The sequence below is a fragment of the Pelmatolapia mariae genome, linkage group LG3_W (assembly GCF_036321145.2).
Source record: "Pelmatolapia mariae isolate MD_Pm_ZW linkage group LG3_W, Pm_UMD_F_2, whole genome shotgun sequence".
In the NCBI taxonomy this organism is placed as follows: domain Eukaryota; kingdom Metazoa; phylum Chordata; class Actinopteri; order Cichliformes; family Cichlidae; genus Pelmatolapia; species Pelmatolapia mariae.
In genome coordinates, this window is record NC_086229.1 from 15,551,080 (window position 1) to 15,572,534 (window position 21,455).

A 21,455-nucleotide genomic window follows, 5' to 3' on the forward strand; every position below is an offset into this window, starting at 1 on the left:
ATCAGTTCCGGTTACTGCATCAGTGGTAGTTTGCGAGATTAAACAAGAAATAAACAATCCTCACAGTTTTGAACAAAAGAAGAAGCTTTCGATTTTAACTGGTAACAATTCAGTCAGTCACACTTTGGCAACAATAGCAGATATAGGTGTCCACTTCATTGCATGTTCCTGTCACCTGTCTGAGAATGATGTTGTTGTGATATAAAGGATTATTGCACCTGTCAATAAAGCCTTTTATCTGCAGCCATGACCTGTCACCGAGCTAGCTTAGCACGGCTAAGACTTTCTCACACCACCCCTCGCTCTCCTACATTAAAGCCATCATTACATCGGTAATTTCACACACTGCGTGTATCTACCTGTGCGATAATGATCAAACTTCGGTCTGAGTGCAAGATAAACATTGTTTACATATAGTATATAACATAGTAAAAGTTTCTTACCACTCGTGAGGAGCAGGAGCAACAGCAGCATCTTTAACACTAGAATTACTGAGCCTTTTTTCCCTGGTGCAAGTCCCTACTACTAGATTTACTAGCCTGCGCAAATTTGCGTCAATTCCCCCCCCGACCTTAGCACTAGTGATGCGCGAATCATGAACGAATCGTTCAATACTCGAGAATCACTTTACTGACTCATGAATCATGATTCACAAGCCCAACTGACTCACTGACTCATCCCTGTTGCTGTTAGCAGCAATATATCTAGCTTATAATTAAAATCGTGGAGAAAAACACAACATCCAGTATCTTAACAAAAACATTTCTGCTCTGAACTGGAAGAAAAAACCCTGAGTAGAAGCTCACATCAGCTCCTCGGTGCTAACATGCTAACAGCACATTTGAGCTACTCACCCCCTCCTTTCCTGTGCTGAATCGTAGAGCCAGCGAGTCACTCAGGACTCGCTCACCCTCTCCCTCCTGTGCTGAATCATAGAGCGAACGAATCACTCACTCACCCCCTCCCTCCGGGCTCACAGCTTCTTCTTCTTCTTCTTGGTTGGCAACCAATGTTAAGGCGCTTTACCGCCCCCTGGCTCACAGCTCAGTGGACATTTAGATGAGAAAATATATACTTGACACATTTAAGGAAAATACTAATAAAACAAAAATAAACAAGATAAATGTTCCCTTTAGAAATTTTTTTGCTCTTTTTTGCTTTATAAAATAGTTGTTTTCTTTTAGAATCACTCATCTTAGCAGTAGGATTTACATGAAAAGAGAAAAGAAATTAAGTTTGAGTGAAAATGTACATTTTTTGCACTCTCTGGTCAACTGACTCAGTGAATCAAATGACTCAAAACACCCGATTCACTTTGGTGAGTGACTCATTAAAACTCGATTCAGTAAAAAGAATCAAATTTACCATCACTACTTAACACCTCTTGGCACCCCGCGGAGATTTTCACAGGTCTTCAGCTCCATTGTTCTCCTGCTTTTGTTGTGCAAACACACCCTCCCCCAACCCGTAACCATGAGAGATTCAGGTCTTTCCTTCCCTGCAAGGCTACTTTCCTTCCTTACCTGCAGCGTGCTATACACTATGGTAGTTTCTATGTGCAATATTTCTCATATGCAATATTAGTTCTTGTCAATCATTGTCACTACATTGGATGCCTGGCCATAAACATATATACACAGAGTTGTACATATATTTATATATTTATATAGCCACACCTTACCACACCACACAGACACATCTATATCTCTATATCTATATCTATATATATCTATATATCTATATCTATATATATATCTATATCTATATCTATATATATATATATATATATATATATATATATATATATATATATATATATATATATATATATAGATATATATAGATAGATAGATAGATAGATAGATAGATAGATAGATAGATAGATAGATATACAGTATACATACACCAATATTTTTGAATACTCGTGTCCATATATATGTTTCCAGATTGTTTGTATAGTGCACTTTCTGTACCGTGCTCTCTCCACTTTTTTGCAATGACAATGCAGATTTTCCACTTGTGGGACAAATAAATGCAGATGTGTGTGTGTGTGTGTGTGTGTGTGTGTGTGTGTGTGTGTGTGTGTGTGTGTGTGTGTGTGTGTGTGTGTGTGTGTGTGTGTGTGTGTGTGTGCAACATTGGCATTTGTTTACTCAGATCCAAGGCTGGCCAAACCTCTGTGTTACAACCTACATACAAAAGACACACATTCACAATATATGGGTACACAAGTCTGTTTTATTTCAAAGTGTTTCAAACTTTACAGCGTTTGCAGACCCAGTGTCCATCATCCCTGCATTTGGCACAGGTGAATTTCTGACATGTTGCACAGGTAAACCTGCTGCGATTCCTGTTGCAGCTCTCTTGCACCTGGCGCTGCGTTGTCTGCATTGTAATATTTCCTCGTGCTGCATGAATCGGCAACGAAGTTGCTGAACTAGAAGACTCAGAAACAATCTTCTTTTGCCTGTCCACCCTGTACATGCCTTGTACAAAATGTAGGCATTCACTGCCGCCAGGTCCAGCATATTGTGGAAAACTGCTACTGGCCACCTGCGTGTTGCTGATCTTACGGAATACATCCGTGCCATTTGGTCCAACACGTCTACACCACACTGTAAAAGCAGAGAGAGTCATGAGTATATGTGTTTTTTTCTATAGGCCTGTATAGCACACATCAGAAAACATTGTAGCACTGGTGTAAAATTGTACACACATTCACATACCTTCATGTGGTTATAGTCTGTTATCGTGTTGGGTTTCCTCTTTCTGCCGTCACCGGTCGTCACGTCTTGGTGCATGGAACTTAGAACACACACAGTCTTGGTTTTTTTTAGGTGCATAAATTGTCAAGGAGACACTGCCATTTCTAAGCACTGAAGTGGAGAATACCTCTCGCTTTGCAGTATCTTTTGCAAGTTGAGGAAGTTCACGCCGGACTTTATTCACCGTGCCCAGTAACGTTGTTTTGCGCTGCAGCAGTATGTGCGACAGCGACAGTGAAGTAAAGAAATTGTCCGTTGTGACATTTCTCCCATCATCCAAAAACGTCTCCATCAGTTTCATGACCACGTTCTCTGCCAGCCTCTCTCCCTTCTGACGACTGGGGTCCTTTCCCAAGTAAGGAGATGCACTGCAGACGTATTTGGTGTCCAAATCCGTGGCCATCCAGAACTTGATCCCAAATTTGTCTGGCTTGGTTGCAATATACTGTGTGAATGGACAACGAACCTTGGTAGGGAACCAAGCATTTCTTGCAGCTGGCAACAACGGTCATGCATTCAGTATAGCTGTGACTTCCGCAAGAAATGTGGTCAAAATCTCATGAGTAAGTTGAAGCATTTCTACCAGGCATTTCTGAAAGTTGTAACACAGAGGTTTGGCCTGCCTTGGATCTGAGCAACTCTGAGTGAGCAAATGCAAATGTGCCAGGCCTCAAGGATAATGGGTGGTTTGCACAACAAAAGCTGTAGGAGAAACAAGCTGACGACCTGTGAAAATCTCAGCAGGGGTGATTAACACCTCGGGACTTGCACCAGAAAATAAAAAAGCCAGTAATTCTAGGGGGTGTTGGGTTTAGGGAAGTTACGCATATTTGCGCAGGATAGTAAATCTAGTGTCAATCTCCTGCAAGAAACAGCAACCCGTTAAATCCAAATACTTCTCATTGTTGTCTTATTATTTGGGAATTTATATCTCATATTTGGAGCCGTGAATAAAACACAGTGGAGGGAGAAACACCAGCTATACTCATTACTATCGGTTTCACGTGAACAGCAGTGCCCTGTCTTCCAGGTTAACTGGTTTTTACTTTCACTGGCATATGTATTGTCTGAGGGAGCTGCACTGCTAAAACAGCTCTTATCTCCAAACTAAACTCTCGGATCCTGAACTTGTTTACTGATCAAACTTACGATGATAAAACATTACAAATACACTTACTCAGCAGTGGCGTGTTGTAATGCAGTTCGTCCTCGCATGGTGGCGCCTGTTGTGTCATGACTGCAGGTCACCCTCTTTATTTATTCTTCTTCGTTGTGTACGCGGACTAGTGTGCTCTCGTGTGTGGTAGAGCTGGCACTTTATTTTATTTAAAACAGGGGCGATTCTAGGATCAGAGCTTTGGGGGTGATGAGCACCCTGAGAGCTGCCCAGCCAGGCAAGATAAACGTTACACATCACGATGAGACTTCTTCCCCGTCCCTGTCAGTCCCTGCATCCTTAAGTGTCTCCAGTCCTCAGTTCTCTCTCCTTGGTGCATTTAAACCCTGTTCCTCCCTGTCCTTATCGTCTGTTGTCTTCATCTCCATTATCAGTCATCATAGTTTTACCCTCTCTGTGCAAGTCTGCAAATTTCTTTATTAAATCATAAGATTCTTTAATTCATCAAGTCTCTCTGTGCCTGGGAATAAAAAAAATACATATTCTAACCTTAATTACTGCAGGAGAATATTGAACGATGCTCACAGTGAGTAAACTGAGTGCATTTTTGGAAAGAGATTCACTTTTAAAGTCTATGTATAATATAATACAGATACATAAAAATACACTCCAAAAATACAAGAGTCCTTGAAATGTACAAAATATTATTAAAAGATTAGAAAAATTGGGGAAAAAAACATCCACGATTGTGCATGTTTAAACTGTTGTTTAATAAACAACATTTTTGTCCCCAAAAAATACGCGTTCGAAGCAACACAACAGCAGCCCAATATTAGAAAGAATTCCACTCTGTAGAGAAGGCAATGATTATGAAGCAGTCAGTTAGGAGAAGATGGCGGTCGACTGGACCAGTGCAGGCATGCTGCAGGACCGGAAGCGCTGTCTACACCGGCTCTCTCTCACCCTTTCCCCGCCCTGTTGCTTGTCTTGTGTTTCTATGGTGTATTGATAGTCATGTGCTTTTTGTGCTGAGGTGTTTTTTCTGTTATCAAACTGTTCTCCCACTAGGAGCTCAGTCTGAGTGGAGTGTTTTTTTCTCCTCCTCTCTCATGTTACATATTTTCGTTGTTTTTTCTTCCTATCAGCCTACCTTCTGACATGTCTCCCCAATGTGATGTTTGTGTAATGTTGGTCAGAAGGTTCCTTTGTAAGTGCGCATGCGCCATTAGCGTGCTGCCTGCTGTAACCCTAATTTCCCTCGGGATTAATAAAGTATATTGATTGATTGATTGATTGATTGATTGATTGATTATAGTTAGTGGATTCAAGCTGCTCTTTATATTTTGGGCCACCAGATGTCACCAGAGAGGAATGTGTTGAAAAGCTTTGAGTAATGAACCGTTTTCAATACAAGCTTTAGTGCTTCAGAAAGCTTCATTTGGCCATCACTAAAAAACAGCAAACTAGACTGCAGGCTATCTGAACTGGGAACAACTAACCTACTAAACACGAACCAGGACACAAACATGAAGAAGGATGGGCAGAGGTAAGAGATGACGGACAGCAGGGAGAACACACGGATGAAATACGATGGATACACAGATAGACCAGCGACTACAACAACAGAAGACATGACATAAATACACTCAGAGAAAGACGGGGAGATTACACACAGGTGGGGGACACAGGTGGGAGTAATTAATGAGAGGAGACAAGGGCTGTGTCCCAATTCAGGGTATGCACGCTTGAAGTACGCATTTCAAGTGCGAATACGTCACCGCCACGCGACGACGGCTGTCCCAATTCAAAGTGTACTTCAAATGCATACTCCAAATGCGCCGTCGATTTCCCCAAATATCAAGCGTGGTCCGGTGCACGCTTCGTGGCCCCATATATCCCACAATCCATAGCGCGGCGGTGGGTGTGGATAATTTTGCCGCAAAATACGGCAGAAGGGAGCGGCTGAAAGAGTGAACTGGCAAAGGTAAGTACTGAATATTATGTCACTTATTTATGTGCGAATGTTTAATAACGAAGAACATTAAAACATTACTGTTGGCCACATGTCAGCAAAGTTATGTGACATTAGAGATGTTTGTACTTTCAGTGTCAGCTTGGTTTTAAAGCCTCTACTTCTAAATACATATATAGTCGACCTTAATCTTACAGAGAATGTGATGATTTTATGGATAGTTAAAGTCAGTCATATATCCACAAACACAACAAGCTGAAAGTCAGTGATGCTGCTCGGTTTGCAGTCCTGAATATCACGGCACAAGCAGGATTCACTGCACTGTTAATGTTAGCTATGTTATATTGCTGCCTCTGTTCGGTGGTGTCGAGCCAAACGGACTTTAACGTGTGTTCGAACGAGCTGACGGTTCACTCGTTAAGCTGAAAGAAAGATGCTTTAATCACAGGAGTCACACATGTGTCCACTGTACCATCTGGAACTCTTCTTGTTTAGCACTCGTAATAACACAAACACTAAATCCTCCTTCTCTTGTGCTGTTTTGTAGCAGTGTATACACCTGAGACTGTCACCTGTCTGTCTGTCCTGCACTCTCTCTCTGTTTCTTTCTCTCTGATTGTGGAATAAAAGTATGAACATGTGTTTATAAGTTACACTTGTGTTTGAATCCTGCAGCTTATCACACATTTGATTTCCATGTGTGACGACTGCAAGTGTCCAGAGTGAGGACAGACTGAGGGACCCACTGCTGCACATCATCTGTGAGGCTTTGCACCCCTGATGATCCACCAGGACAAACTCAGCAGTGTGTGAGGAAGAGGAGGAGGAAGAGCCAGCAGCGGCTGACAGATGGAGAGAATAGACAGACTGTTCCCTGTTTGTGAAGGACTGCTAGAAAAGTTTAACATAACTAATTGTCTGTCCTGAATCAGTCTTATTAGGTAATGTTCAAATAATGTTATCATCCCAGTGTTTTCAGTGTGGGAGAAAGTACTCAGGGCCTTCAAGTTACACACTATGAAAGGCAGCAACAAGTTTAATATTCAGAAACCTAAAGTATGTATCAGCAGCAGAATGGAGCTAAAAATAAATGTTTGTTTCAGTTCTATGAAGCTTTGAGTATTTTGGATTAGTAGTACTGCTGTGTTTGTTGCATCATATTGCTGTAATTGTTTATATGCTTTATATATTCTGAGGTAAGTTGATCTACAGTGTTACATCATATTCTATAAGGATGTTATGTGTTTGTATACTTTCTGCCCAGTTTGACCCATTTAGCAGAAGTCAGCCTGTTTAAGGCTCTGATATCTATTCTGTATGACTTAAAGCAGTTATGACATGGTCTGAATTTCTCACCCAATAAAGGAATATTTCATATATCTGTCTACTCTTCATTCTATCAGCAACAGTTATCACAGCTTGTACATTTTCTTTTTACACATATATGTAAGCATTGAGCCAAATTTAATAATGCCAACATATTAAAAGAACAATGTTTGTCTCTTATATATAATACATCTGTATATACACTGTCAGAGATACCTGTCTCTGAGTGAAGATTTAAGGTGATAGGAAATATAATTAACTGCTACTTACATCTTTGACCCGGAGTTCAAGCTCATATATATATATATGTATATAAAATCTGACAATACATATAATATTGTCCATATTATATTAACATTACCACAGTGAGATGACTTTAGTCTCATGAATAACATTAGCTAATTATTATTTACTAACTAATCTCAACTAATCAAAGTGATGTCATGACAAAAATGAATGACCAACAAAACATTTTTTCTCCTTCATTTCTGTCGCACAAAGCTGAAACATTTCTCGCGGTTAGTATCATGGTTGCTAGGCAACCTGAACAGCGCGACGAAGGCTAGACCGTCCCATTTCACAAGCCTCGCACTTCCGCACTTCCCGTACTTGTAGTACGCACCGTACGTAGTACGCGTAGTGTGCGTACTTCAAGCGTGCATACCCTGAATTGGGACACAGCCAAGGAAGGTGAACACATGAACCTGAACACACCCACATGAGACGCAGACCTTCACAATAAAACAGGAAACAAGAAACCATCACACAAAGACGCAGATTTGACACTGAGAGGCAGAATATAACACATGAAACTCAATGCTGAACATGAGACACAAATCCTGAGAGACGAATGAACAGAAACATGGAACTCTAATCATCATCATCATCATCATCATCAACACAAGCACTACAAGAAAATAAGAAAACAATCCATAATGCAAAAACACACCAAAACATAACAACTCAAAATACTTTATCAAACTGAACCTGAACTGTGAAAGTTTTCTGATCCTGCAAAGAGACTGAGGACAACAAAGCCCAGAGAACAGGAGATACACAACATCCAACATTCAGACTCAAACAGCCTCCATAAATGAAGACTACCAGGTTGGCCCAGTTATACTAGGGCTGGGCCATATCATACCGTTATAATGTTCGGCAATGATTAAAAAAAAATGAAAATACCGAATATGGATAACCTGGGTTTCCGAACAGATTTTAGGTGGCACACGGCGCTTAAAAATCTGTCACAAATGTTTTAGTATGACTTTGCTGAGCTATGCAGCCGCACTGCTTGATGGACTGTTGGAGCATTACGGCTACCGTAGTCGGAGCCTCGCAGTGATACGGTGCTTCAATGTAATATTACTGCATTGTGTGTGTTTAACCTCATTTTAAGTTTTGTGGATATTATACATGGTTATGCTGAGGATATGTCGGCTAATTTCCACTGGAAATGCCTTTTGGTTAAACTGTCAGCGAGGAGTTTGCATTTGCACTGTTACATTTTAATATAACTTTAATGCACATAAAAAACAGCTGCTTGTTTAAGTGAAAATACATTAATGGGTTTTTGCACTAATAATGTTGTGGAGTTGTAAAGTATTTTGTCGAGTGTCATTTATATCGTCAGTTATATCGTTATCGCAAATTTTCAAATATATATCGTGATAAATATTTTGGGCCATATTGCCCTGCTCTACTAGATATGAGCATACTTTACATAACTGTGTATGAATGATGATCAAGAGACAAACTTTGAAGATACATAGCATGATGTCGCATCATCAGACTGTAAACAAACATCCACCAGGCTTCTTTGCTGGCAGAGGTGATGATTCTCCCATCAGGGATCAGTAGAGTGTATTAACCTGTGGTATAAGCAGCAGTCAGTGAAATATTACTGTTTCACATAAGAAATCTAGCACATGAAAGCCAGGGTGGGAGGGATCTCTGCAAACTGACTCACCTCTGCAAGTGTGAAGCTCAACAAAGATCTGACTCTGCAGTCACAGACAAACAAAAAACTCCAGCTGGGAGATAGAAAACGCTGTCTGGGTCTTGCTGCATGTTGCTGGTTAGAGTCCCACATTTGCAGAGTGCTGCTTTGTCCCACTGACCCATGTGAACAGTGACTGTGGAGAACTGTCCTGGAAAACAGAAAAGAGAATTAAAATGACAAAAAGCCAAACAGGATTTCCACAAAGACTCTCTTGGAATCAGCAATCAGAAAATCATTGGTTCATATTACAATTAAATATGAAGAAGTTCTTTAACTGTAAGCAGTTAAGATCTGATTTACATCCTTCACACAGCACATGTGTCCAGGCTGTCAGGTAAACATAGAATTAATCTCAGGTAACATGACTCACAGTAGAGATTCAGTAAGAAAGATTGCCAGCTCTAATATTATTACCACACCAACAGCTCAGATTTCTAGAAGTATTTAAACAAATGTCTTCTGAATATTCAATTCATGTTCACAGTGGGAGGGTAAATAAAGTCTGCAACACAGAAAGAGCTGTGATCAAGCTATTTATTACTGTGCCAACACACATCAAACTTCACAGTTCAGTCATGTCAGCTCTGCCACAGAAGTCGTGCTCACACTAATTTATGCACTCCAAGGAAGAGGGAGGAAGTTACAAACTGACCCTACAACACTTCTCGCGCCTCGCTATGAAACCTAACGGATCAATGGTTACACTGTTTTGTGCCCTTGGCCTTATCAGCACCTGTAAACGGAGTTGTTTTCTGACGCTGAAGCTCATGTAGTTTTCACTGCACAGTCATGTTCATGCGTGGAAACACACAGGGCATCAGAGAGGTTATATGAGTTTATGTGTTTTTAACTGGGTTTTAATTTAAACAAACCATAGAGTTTTTAATTAAACTATTTTCATCACTTTGGTGTATCTCAACATTCAGTTATGCAGACATATGTGTTCTTAAAAGCAATTCTTTGTTTTGCGGGCGGAGTGGAAGCCGTTTTGCTTCACAGTGCACCTTAACAAAGAGGGGATGCTTTTTATTTACATCTAGTCAAAAGTGTTGGTAATAGTGTTTTAATCACACTAATTTTATAATTCTGACAATATCTCAGCTTGCAGCGATGCATGCATTTTATTTTAAAAACGGCACAAGTGGGAATTTCTTCTGAATGGGTAATGTCAGCTTGTTCACAAGCGTTTCATTTAATCAAACCACTAGTTTTAATTGAACTAGTTTTTACGCATCTACTGGGGTTTCTTTCACGGGTTGATGAAATTATTTTATTCGGCACATCGGAATGTTGAACTAAGAGTAAGACAGGGGCTACTACTATGTTGTTATTGTTCTCATTTTTCAGAGGGAAACATGCAGATGTAGCCGGATGGGCTACTCGCCTTTCTTTTCTCTCTCTCGCTCGCTCGCTCTACTGCTCTCGCTCTCTCCTGCGCTCGCTCTTACTGCAAAACTAGGTCAATTGGGAACCCACCTGCATATTGATTGCAGGCTGGCACCAGGTATAAAGCTAAGCCGGTGCTTCTTTGGATTATTCCTCCCATGCATTCAGTGCAAAGCAGCAGTAAATGCTGGCACTCTGCGACGGACTGATCGGCAAGAGTAGATCATATGACAGCCACAGCGCGGCAGGTTGTTTTATTCCGGCGTTGCGGAGAGAGGTGCTTGTGTGATTTCCCCCACCAGTGAGAGTATAGCGCCTCCGGTCCTGGGGGTTTGAGCGCTGCCTTCACCTCCGTGGCAACTCACACAGCCTTAAGTGAAGAATCAAGACACCTGCCTAGCCGTTGTTGTGAGGGCTCCTCCTCAGTGGAGCCTGCTGTCTTGTCTTGTCTTGTTTGGTTTTGAATTGTTTTACCTTGTCTTATTTGGTTTTATTAAGTAGGCTTGCCATTTCCTGGTTCGCCTGGTTTTGTTTTATTTTATTTTATCTCTGGATTGTTGCGTGTGCCCACGCTTCTGTGATCGGGCTGAAGCAATTCTTTGCCCGAGTGTCGTGCCGGGGATTTTAAATTGCCCCCGTTGCTGGTCTTAGCCTGTGGGGAGCCAGACCAGCTCGCGATTGAGGCTGGGACCATTACTACCAGTACGAGTGGACCCGTGGGGCACAAGCCTTCCAGTGTGTGTGTGTGTGTGTGTGTGTGTGTGTGTGTGTGTGTGTGTGTGTGTGTGTGTGTGTGTGTGTGGTTTCTTTTATTAAAGCTATTAAAGTGTGTTTTAGTTCTTTTTATCATCTGTAGCGAGCCTGACGCTCAGTGTCCTTTTATTCTTTTAACATATTTTTCTGTGTTTTCTTCTAGTGAACGGAGGACGTACCAGTGGCCCTGGGACCTCAGGTGGTGGGTCGTTTTCACACTTTCTTTTGTAGAGCACCGGGTGGGCTGCAGTGATTTTTGTTTTGTGTGATTTTCTTTTGGGTCCACGGCTGCTGGTAAGTCCAAGTTCCATGATTGTTTTATTTTCACGTTAAGACACTGTCAACAATGACGCTACATTTTGGTTTCTAATATTTTATTTATTTTTATTATAAATAAACTGTTTTAATATTGGAGCCAACCTGCCTCAGTGTGCATCCTTGAATCTGTGCGGCCTCCTTTTATTCTTTTTTATCTATTTTTCTTAAATATATTTCCTGGGGGTGAAATTCCCCTAGGTGGCGTTGTCATTTTATTATTTCTTTTATAACCCCGCCGACCACTTGGTCACACAAGCATGGGACCTCTCGGACTCGCCAGACTCCGAATTGCCCGAGTATTACTGTGACACCCACTATGATGATGTGATGCTGAGGATCAAGACATTCCGATTCATCCCCGCCACACACTTGTTTGTACGCTCATACACAGTCGATGGGACTGGAACACAATTCAGCAGGATTGCAGAACACACCATGACTGAACTGAGATCATCACAACATATAGTGTGATGGAAATTCAGTTTCCAGTAGCACAGCACCGACAGAACTTGCATGTTACAGATACGCTAAGGGAAATGAGAGTAAGGATATAAGCACACAGCCCCACTCCACTGACGACCTGCTGTTGGCCAACACCCTCAACGACTTTTACTGCTGGTTTGATGAGCCATCAAGCAGCCTTGACACCTCCACCTTCCCCAACAATAGAGACACTTTGGTCCATCATCCCCCCACCTCCCCACTGCCACCAGCACAGAGCCATCACCACCATCAAAGACTTCACCCACAGGAGCCCCCTCCTCACTCCACAGCTATGAGGATTTCACACCACCTTCTCCCACTACAACCCTTCATATTCATGATGTGAGGACGCAGTTTGACCCTTTAGACCTACTAAAGAACCCAGTCCGCCTGAGCTTATCTTTATATATTTACATGCTGTAGTGCCATTTCTGGGAGTATTTTAAGTTGCTATACATCAATACAACCATTATATCCCAAATTTTAATCATATATATGCATTAAGTCATCAGTAACTACATAAATTGCAATAGTGGTATTTTTACACAAATTTCTAGTTAAAGTAATTTCAGAGGTTCATCCCTGAAAATTGTAAATGTAAAAAAGTTGTATAAAACAGTTTCCAAATTAATTTTGAGTGTCTTCATAGTTTTGTTTTTGAGATACACCAATTTGTATATACTGCAGCCACCAACTTTGAAATTCTCATTTACATGACTTATTTAAACATTCTCCTCTTGAATGCAAAATTCTTAAAAACATCTTTTATCCTTTAAGAGGAAATAAATCTGAAAGCTGTTCCATCCTAAAAGAGTACAACAATGTGTAGTTTATGATGTTGTAAAGGTTTCAGCATCTTTTTGAATTTGTCACATGTGTGGAAAGGTATGAGTGAGCCTTTGTATCATACTGTGAGTGATGCTCGTCAGCACACAAACCCAGAGTTTCTCTACAGGAACACAGAGAGAGTTATTCCCTGTACTGTAAGGACACATTCAGCATTGTGCAGTAAATCCAGATCATCCCAGTTAAATGATTACATGGATGTGAGTGTGGTCGTCAGAGCAGCACTGATCAGTGTCAGGTTATAATGACCAAGGTGTACACAAACACTAAGTTTGAGTGTGTGCAGTGAGACTTCAGTCAAAGCATTTAACTGAGGTGTGAAAAATAAGCTGAACTCTACAGCTTGTTGTGGTCCCCTGTGGCTTGACAGCCTTCCAGCTGTTCTCCAGCATTTTCATTTACAGTCATAAAATATCTCCACATGTTGCTCCTCTTTCTCTCTCTCTGCAGTCCAAATGCGTCTTCTGAGCGCATCTGAGTCACGTGACGGCACAGTAACAAATCCCAGCAGGGCAGGAAGAAGGGGGCGGAGCAAAGTGCGTCTGCCGCATAAGAAGAGGTGTTCACACAGACAGAGCTGCTTAGATGGCAAAAGCAGTGGGAGGAGGAAAGGACGGGACGCTGGTTGTATAAAATTCAAAGGAGGGTGGGAGGAATGACAAATGCAAGACGGACTAGGAGGGAGGAGGTGATCATATCCAGACTGAGATTTGGACATACTGGCTTGAATGGCACATTATTCTTGATAGGGAAACATAGTACTGGAAAATGTGATTACTGTGGGGTAGAGGAAACGGTGGAACATGTCATATTGCAGTGTCAGAGGTATCTGGTTGAGAGGAGGCAATTGGTTCACAATCTCAGTAACCTAAAAATCAAACTGGATCTTGTTGATTTGTTGCAAAAGGAATCGGGAAGCAAGAGTTATCAGGCCTTATTTCTGTTTTTAAAAGAGGGGAACCTGTTTGGCAGGATTTGAGGGTTTTGTTTTTTGTTTTTTTGTTTTTTTTTTGAGCATTGTTCCAGACCATACTCCATACCAGTTGGTGGCGGTAATGCACCTCTCAGTTGTTTGCCAACCGCAAATACAAATGTAAGAAGAAGAAGAAGAAGACAGAGCTGCTTTTTCATCCACAGCGAGTAAATAGTGAACCTCCAGGAGAGAAACAAACTAAAGTATCGATCATATACCACTACCAACGTTTGGATCGATATCTGCATCGATCTGCACACCCTTGTCTCCTGGATCGTAGCTGAGATCAGCGTGAACCACGTGGGTCTCTGCTCCCTGACCTGTTTCCTGTTTGGAAAGAGTTCCAGCTTCATCACGGAGTTTCTCTCGGTTTGTGGGCTCATCTAAAGGTAAGCACCGAGCTAACTTCAACACTAGATTTACTAACCCTGCGCACATTTGCAGAAATCCCTTGAACCCAACACCTACTAGAATATATGTATGTATGTATGTATATGTATATATATATATATAGAAGCGGGTGGGGTAGGCGAGCTTATTTAGCTTCTTGTGACAGAAGCCATTTTTCCTCGTTCACTACAAAGAATCGACTCTTAGAGCAAACTTGTGAACTTCACATCACTACCAGCCTCGGGTTTAAAACTAGTGTTACTGGAGGGAGTTTGAAGGTTCAGTTTGTTTCACGGCTGCATTTCACACTGTCCCGATCCTTTTATTTGAGTTCGAGAAAAAACAACCAACACTCCAGAGAAGTCCAGTCAAACAATGATTTATTGATTACATGTACGCGGGAGAGGTCTGCAGCGTCACTCACTTACAGAGATCTCAACTAGGAAGCACACATCACACTACTTTTGTATATTAAAGTCCAGCCTCACAGTACGTAAGCAGATATCATAATATGCGTCAGTTACTTGACTTCTATAACACTTAAAAACCGTCCTCACCGTCTCACACTCTGTGTTTCCTGCTGTTGTTTCTCCTCGTACACGTCTCTGAAACATCCAGAGTACATTCTGTGCTCATCTCACTGAGCAGGCGTACAGGCACAGCCAAATGTCTCTAATCTTTGCCCTAGAAACAAGTCTAATATTTATCTGTCTGTAAGCGAGTTTGCATTGACACTCAAAAGACTGAATGCCAACTCTCATGAGCACATTTGCAATGTGAGCAAGGCAAGGCAAGTTTATTTATATAGCACAATTCAACAACAAGGTGATTCAAAGTGCTTTACAGAGACATTGAAAACAAAACAGATAAAAAGCATGATTTAAAATTGATTAAGACAAACAAACAAACAAAAGAGTATATAAAATCAAAAATCAAAACAGTAGATAAAATCAAATCAGTAGTTAAAATGTAAGTTTTGAAATTTAAGCTTAAAAGTGTGGATTTGGTGCTTTATTCAAAAGCAGCTGAGAACAGGTGAGTCTTCAACCTGGATTTAAATAAACTGTAAAGTGTTTTAGTTGATCTGAGGCTTTCTGGGAGTTTGTTCCAGATATAAGGAGCATAAAAGCTGAATGCAGCTTCTCCGTGTCTGGTTCTGACTCTGGGAACTGATAAAAAACCGGATCCAGATGACCTGAGAGATCTGGAAGGTTCATACTGGGTCAGGAGGTCACTGATGTATTTTGGTCCTAAACCATTCAGAGCTTTATAGACCAGCATCAGAACTTTAAAGTCTATCCTCTGACGGACAGGCAGCCAGTGTAAAGACCTCAGAGGTGGACTGATGTGGTCCACTTTTTTGGTCTTAGTGAGGACTCGAGCAGCAGAGTTCTGAATGAGCTGTAGTTGTCTGACTGATTTTTTTAGGTAGACCTGTAAAGATGCTGTTACAGTAATCAAGCCTGCTAAAGATGAATGCATGGACTAGTTTTTCCAGGTCCTGTTGAGACATCAGATCTTTTATCCTGTACTGTTTGTTCCTCTTTATGAGATAACTCCTCGTTTATCTCAGCCTTGGCACCAAGCACAGATGGATGACGTATGGAATAAAACAAGTTGGAGATGAACAGTTTCACCCCTGACTTGTTAAAATTAAATCCATTTGCTTTAAACAGATGCCTGCGTTCCCAAAAAATATTAAAGTTGTTGATAAAATGCACTGAGTGGTCAGTACATGCTGATATAAGCTATTTGTTCAGTGCAAACAATCTGCTGAATCTCTCGTCTCCTCCTCTGACGGGCGGTACAGGCCCACTGATGAATACAGCTGCATTCAGAGAGTTTACAGTATTTAATAATCCAGTAAAGTCCCGTTTCAGAACCTCCGACTGTTGTTTGGACACATCGTTTGACCCTGTATGCAGAACAATGTTTGTCACAGTTTGATATTCATCTGCAATCTGAAGAATTCTCTAATTCAGGTTGTTGACCATATCCTTAGGAAAGCAGAGGACTTTAGTGTTCTTACCGCACATCCTTTGTACATCCTTTACGGCAGAGTCCCCCACAATCAGAGTTTCAGGCCTAGCCTTTAGCTTTCCCTGTGGCCTTTTACTTTTCAACAGATTTTCAGACCTTACTTCGCTACTTTTAGGTGGATGGTTGTCCGATGTAGATCCAGGGTCCTTTGATAGTGGAGCAAATCTGTTCTGCAGTTTCACATTCAGTTGTTTTGGAGGTTTGTTGTTAACCTTCCTATTCACGGTTGTCCAGTCCTGTTTCCTCCCATATACAGGGGTAGAAGAGCTTCTCTGTCTCGTAGGAAGTGAAGGCCAGTCGGTTTCAGAGATTTCAGCTCGCTGTGCTCTGCCTGTGATACGTCCTCCCCCTTCCAGGAGACATGATTTATGTCTTGGTTTTGCACCAGGACAGTCCAAGGGGGGATTATCGCTTGAGGATTTATAATAATGATGCACAGAGTCTACTTTCTTGGTCATGTTATCTGTGCTCCTTAACTGTGTACTAGCTTGCTCATCGCCATTGCTTTGAATCAAAGGCAAGGTTGTTTCATTTCCACACAGTCCATTTACCTCCACATTTACTTCTAAGCGATGAATTTTTGTCTCCAGTACTGCAATCTTCTGCAGGAGGCTGTGGTAGTCATCTGTGGAGAGGGAGGGCATCTTGTTGCTAGTTAGCCTAGCGGTTAGCACCTTTCCAGGCTATCCGGTTGTTCAGTCTGACGTCACTGGCCGTGTCTGGGCCTAAACTCTGCTGCAGGTCCATATATCAAACGATCACTGTGGCATTACTGAGAGTTAAAACACTGTCTAAAGTCTTTCATCTTTAATAAAATGATCAGCGTTCTGCTCTACCAGGTGTAACAATTGAGTTTAACATCCAGGCATCCATGAAAACAGAATTTATGACATTTAATGGAGTTAGAAGTTAGAAGGAAGTTAGCTCGCTAGCTTCCATCTAAATACAATATAGCATGTCCCTACTGCGGGGGTTTAGAAACAAATTCAAACGTACAGCTCTGTCATCACTTCCAACATAAATGAAGACAGAAAACTAAACAGCAGTGACGTTTGTAGGGTTACTGAAGTTTGGCTAGCTGGTATATAGTGATGTGCTACGTGACCGCTAGCGACATAGCTATGTTAGCGTAATATAAACAAGCTAACTTTTTTTTCCACTCGATAAAAGTTAACGTGAGTGTTCTCAGTGGTCAGGAACAAATGTAATCGCATGGCAGGATGCTGTAAATGGACCAAACTTCAGCCAGGAGAACAACTGAGATAATCCATCCACAATACGAGGTTAGTTATTCATGCTGCATGGGCTGTGCTGTAGTTACATCGTAAGGTTTTAAAAACTGAGCTTAAATAAATGATTAGCGGTAATAAAAGCTGAGGGAGGTCAACGGTGATCACTGACTGTTTTTAGGAGCTTTTTGAGATTAAATAGAAGAAAATACAAAGCATTAAACATGTTAACAACACAAAAGCCATATTAAACGCAGACTACTTTAGGCCCTGAAGTAGGATTCGTCGCGTCATCACTGAACAACCGGATTGGCCGTTTCATTGTCCAGACGCTGTAATCAGGGTTCAGCTGTGTCTAGGCCACAGACACATGGAGCGCTGAGGATAAGGTAACTAAAAATGTTGCTGTTCTGTTAAGAACACTTTAGTCCTAATGATCTATAAGTGTCCAGAAGCTCTCGCAGGTAAGCTCATACAGAAAAAAGGGAAAAAATCAGCATAAAAATCAATAAAAGAAGCAAAGCATTTGAAGAGCAAAGAGAGGAAGCCTCCACACTCATGAAAGGGGCGGAGAAAATAAGTATAAATACTTATTTAATAAAAGCTCACAAAATACAACTAATAAAAGTCCGGTTAGAATAATGTATTTCCCACAAATCACTGCCTCTGTTTTTTGTCTCTGTCACTGCAGGACCAACGTGGATCGAGAAGTCCGCGCTCTCAGGAGGCCGACAATTTCGTTGAAGAAAGAAGTGGAAGAAAAAAATGCAACCGTGATGAGTTTGGGAAAGATTTTACTGTGAAAGCTTCCCTAAAAATGCATCAGGTCATCGACACCGGAGAGAGACCATTCAGCTGTGGAGACTGTGGAAAGTCTTTTACCAGGTCTGGAAGCTTAAAAAAACACCAACTCATCCACAGTGGAGAGACACCGTTCAGCTGTGGAGACTGTGGAAAGTCTTTTACCACGTCTGGAAGCTTAAAAAGACACCAACTAATCCACACTGGTGAGAGACCGTTCAGCTGTGGAGACTGTGGAAAGTCTTTTATCCACTCTGGACACTTAAAAAGACACCAACTCATCCACACTGGAGAGAGACCATTCAGCTGTGGAGACTGTGGAAAGTCTTTTACCACGTCTGGACACTTAAAAAGACACCAACTCATCCACACTGGAGAGAGACCGTTCAGCTGTGACGAGTGTGGAAAGTCTTTTACCACGTCTGGAAACTTAAAATCACACCAACTCATCCACAGTGGAGTTAAAGCGTACACCTGTGATCAGTGTGGCAGAGCTTTTACTCAAGGTAACAACTTACAGAGTCATCTAGTTACCCACTCTGGAATTAAGGCGTACAGCTGTGACATTTGTGGAAAAACTTTCAGCCGGATAGACAGCCGTAACATTCACCTACGCATTCACACCAGACATGATGTGTACAGCTGTGATCAGTGTGGTAAACAGTTTACTACAAACACAGAGTTACGACGTCACATGTTTACCCACACTGAGGAACGACCTTATAAATGTGACCTTTGTGAGAAGACTTTTAAATCTCCACATTACCTGAAAGCACACCAACAGATCCACACCAGAAAGACTCTACAAGTGCAGTTACTGTGAGGTATGTATTTATATTTTTATCTTGTCAGCCCGACTGTTTGAAACAACTCTGCTCATCAAATTGTGTTAGCATGTTAGCAATTCTACTGGCAGCTCTGAATGATTATTCAGACTCTAATCACAGGTTTTTAGGGATAGTGTTTGAGAATTGTTTTACTGTTATTGTAGCATTAAACTAGTATTACTTTAATGTTTTTACTCTTATCGTTTTTATAGCACATTAAATTGAGCTGAGTGTGATAATGTAAACAGTAAAATGTAATTGGACTTTGGCAGAGATGCTCTTTATTTCAGGTGACGTTCAGGATAAAAATGTTGAAGGACTGACTTACACTGTCTTTGTGTTTTTGTTTAGAAGCAGAGCGACACAGATGGATCAAGTTCCCAACCCTGTCATCGCTGTGGGAAAGACTTTTGTTGTGACCTTTGTGGAAAGACTTTAAGTCATTGAAGGACTCTGAAAATACATCAACGTAGACACACTGGAGACAAAATGAACTACTGTAAAGAATGCGGGAGAGGCTTCACCACTTCAAAGGACTTCAAACAATATGAACTCCTTCACAGTGGCGTTAAAAAGCATGTCTGCGATCAGTGTGGGTCATCCTTCATCAGTGCACGTCAGCTTGAAAAGCATAAACGAGTCCACACATGAGAGAAACCATACAAGTGCAGACACTGTGACAAAACCTTTTCACAATCATGTGATCACAGTAAGCATGAACGCAGACACATGAAAGAGAACTTCATCTGTGAAAGAGTTTGAGTAATCTCAGTTCATAGTCCACTCAGAAACGATTCCATGTTACAAATAAACTGTTACGTCTTGATTCCCGCTTTTACGTTAATCTTGTAAACAGTACATTTGCATAACGACTGAAACCGGCCCAATGAATGAACAATGGGCTGTGAGGTCAATTTCTTCATCATTAATATGCAAATTCTTATGAGCATTGATCAACAACCACTGGTCAATGGCCATGAGTACCATTCACAGAGTAAAAATTTGCATAATGATTATGAAGTTTACTGTTACCAATGTTCAAAAACATTTACTAAATTATCTTCTCTGTGCAAACATCAGCGTGATGCAGGACTGACATCATTGCCATCTCTGGATCACAGTGAATCTGCAGAGACAGAAAGATCCTCTTCTGGTTTCAGGGTCAGACTTAAACCCTTGAGATCAGGCTCCACAGAGTTCAGGTGGAGTCTTCTGTAAAGATCTGATGAGGCAGCTATGAATGAAAATGTGCCTCTTGTTACATTTTAAGCTTTCTAAACTGTTCTACTGTAGTGTTTGTGTTGAGCGGTTCGCTTTGTTCCAGCAGTTTGATTAAGAAATCTGTTTCCTGTTATATTTTTAAAGAATGCATTGATCCATGTGTTCTGTAGTTTTTTTTTTCAGCTTGTTTGTGTAATGAACTCCTGCAACAATTAAACCAAAATTTTATATCTTAAATAAAGAAATGGTTTACTGACAAAGAGTTTGAGCCGTGATGTCATTTCCTGTATATCAGAGCAACACTTGAAGTGACCAGTGTTTAAAGTCAGTCAAACGTTGTGTCAGCATGACCTTGTGAAAATTGCTTTGCGATGCTTCACTACGTTATCTGCTAACTGTTAGGGTGTAGAAGGATGAAACTCCCAGGGTGACCAGTGGCAGGAGCTTCCTGATGCAGAGAGTTGAGTGTGGGGGATATAAAAGAGAAGCTGAGGCATCCCAAGGTTAAAGCTGGCATAACTGAACTTTAATGTTTGATGTGTGTTTTGGCTCTCCTGCGCACAGTAATTAATAGCTTGAACACAGCAGAGCTTGATATAAAGACCTGGGTGACAACTAACTTTATGCTGCTGATTATACTTGGCCCTAAAATACCTAGAAATATGGTATCTAACCAGATACTTGCTCTGGATGGCATTACCTTGGCCTCTAGTAACACCTTGGAGTAATATTTGACCAGGACATTAAACAAATATTTAGGGCTGTGTGATGAAGTTGAAAAAGCAGAAGGAGTCACAAGAATTATAAGAAAAACAGAGTTTTCATTCATTTATTAATTATATTTACAAAAGTAATTAATGTTAAGCTCATAAAAAATGTCAAAGAAACAAAACTGAACTCAGGCAAAGAACTGCAAACTTAACAAACCAAATGACTGCACAAAGAAATATAACTGACCTAAACAAACATAACTGACCTAAACATGAAATGGCACAGAAGGGTAAAT

The 21,455-nt window shown here is 41.1% G+C and overlaps 1 long non-coding RNA gene across 1 annotated transcript; it reads left to right on the top strand.

Annotated features, from left to right (window-relative positions):
- The first annotated feature begins 14,052 nt into the window (after positions 1 to 14,052).
- Positions 14,053 to 20,535, top strand: LOC134624256 (uncharacterized). Its single transcript, XR_010093497.1, has 3 exons — positions 14,053 to 14,330; positions 18,292 to 19,225; positions 19,580 to 20,535. It is a non-coding gene; the product is annotated as an uncharacterized LOC134624256 (long non-coding RNA).
- Positions 20,536 to 21,455: the final 920 nt, after the last annotated feature.